The sequence below is a fragment of the Paralichthys olivaceus genome, chromosome 5, assembly GCF_024713975.1.
Source record: "Paralichthys olivaceus isolate ysfri-2021 chromosome 5, ASM2471397v2, whole genome shotgun sequence".
Lineage (NCBI taxonomy): Eukaryota > Metazoa > Chordata > Actinopteri > Pleuronectiformes > Paralichthyidae > Paralichthys > Paralichthys olivaceus.
The window spans coordinates 24,940,414-24,942,327 of NC_091097.1; the positions used below are offsets into that span (position 1 = coordinate 24,940,414).

General features: G+C 37.9%; 1 long non-coding RNA gene across 1 annotated transcript; it reads left to right on the plus strand.

Annotated features, from left to right (window-relative positions):
• The first annotated feature begins 321 nt into the window (after positions 1 to 321).
• Positions 322 to 1,447, plus strand: LOC109643438 (uncharacterized). The gene is made up of 3 exons (XR_002203739.2): positions 322 to 361; positions 886 to 941; positions 1,121 to 1,447. It is a non-coding gene; the product is annotated as an uncharacterized lncRNA (long non-coding RNA).
• Positions 1,448 to 1,914: the final 467 nt, after the last annotated feature.

A 1,914-nucleotide genomic window follows, 5' to 3' on the forward strand; every position in this document is an offset into this window, starting at 1 on the left:
TACAAAGCATTACTGGTTGGTGTTCAAACTATAGACCATATATAAAGATGGACGTAGTGTCCGTGACGTCACCCGTTGGTTTCTGAAGAGTGAAAATGAGGCTCGTAGTGGGCGTTTCACCCAGCGCCATCTTGCCGGGGCCTGACTCCTCCTAGTTCCGGGCTAACCCATACATGGGCAAAGAGGTGGCGCGCGGGTGGACGCTAGGTGGGCTGAGTGAAGACTGACAACTGAGCCACGCCCACAGAGCTTATCATTACCTGGTTAGCTCAGGCTAAGGAGCTATGCTAAATGCTACCCTCTACTGCTAACCGGCTAGTGCTGCGGGATGGTCGCGGTCGTAACATCGAACCGAACAGAGGTAAGTTACCCTGAAACTTTACAAGAACAAAACCTATTTATTTATTTATTATTATAATCATACCACATATACTTACAAGCCTCAAGTGGTTTTTGATGTTATTGTGGTAATTTACCGTTTATTTAACACGTCTAATGAAAAGTTAACTAGTTTTAGTAAAGAGTTGTGTTTTGTCATTTGATTGTAATTTTAATAAGTTAATACTAATAAGCTGCATGTGATAGTAACTATGTTTCACAAATGTTCTGATACAGGCTCGTAGAACCACCATTACTATTACAACCTCTTTTTTTAGCCTGTTATGGAATTCACAGTGAATTAGACTCAGTGCAGATGTGATTATAATCTCCACTGTTGTAAACAGTGCTCATATTTATTATATATGTATCTGTTTTAACACTGTGAGAAGTTGAGGGACTTGATGTGGACTGTTATCAACAGCACTGTGAGAGATTATCACCTTGAATATTACAGATGTGGTAGAAAGACATTTTATATATTTGTACAATGTTTATTTCTTTTAGTACATCAGTTTGGCTGAAATCTGTGGTGCTTCCACCTGCTGAACACAGAATAAACTGTAAGTACCAGTCTTGGCTGCTTAACACAGCTGATATTACATGTGTCAAAAGTATTATAATTAATATATTGCACAGTATCTGTAAATAATCGTGTTTCTCCTCTGTTCCTTAATCTACAGATGTGACAATGATTTCAGCATAAAACATCCTTTAACATGACTTTTTTCATTTCATGAAGCACTGCAACACCTGATGTCCTCAGAATCCACTGTGGCCGCAGCAACATGGTGGAGATCGGCAGCTTCAGGCTGGTCAACATGATAATAATATTGAGTCAATTTCTATATCCATTATGGTTGGTAAAATTAACACTATCACAACAATGTTCATCTTTTACTTTCTGATTTGATAAACTTTAGATAAAAAGTGTTGTCTTTTCTTTTTTGCCATAAGAGACAGAACACGGTCAGCACAGCTGTGTCCCTCAGGTTCGTCCGTCCCTAATAAAATGACAGGAAACATAAAAGTATGGCATTATTGCACAGATAAGTGTTACTTTCAAACAAAGTCTGTGTCCTTATATTCGGTGGATATTCAACTATGTATTTGAATATGGTTTGGGATTAAACAGCGTACTACAATGAATGTGCAGTATGGAGTTCTTTCACATTAAAAGTATTGCATATATAATGTAATGCATCATGTCAGCCAAAGACAAAATATCTCCTGTATTAAATGGCTCAAATCAACAGATATTTTATTTCATATTCTCCACTTTAGTTGAATAAATGGTGAATTAAGTCCTTGGAGGCACAAGGAGTGAGACTGTAGGGAAAGACATATAGCCTAAGTTAACCATGGAATTAGATCACATAATACAATCATTACATGTCATTTAGCTAATAGTTTTATCCAAAGCAGATTCCAATTAGTGCATTCAACATCTAGGGGTCATGCAGATTCAGCATCTTGCCCAGCATCTTTTGCATGGGCTGGGATTTGAGCCTTTGACTTTGTGGTTGGAGGACAACA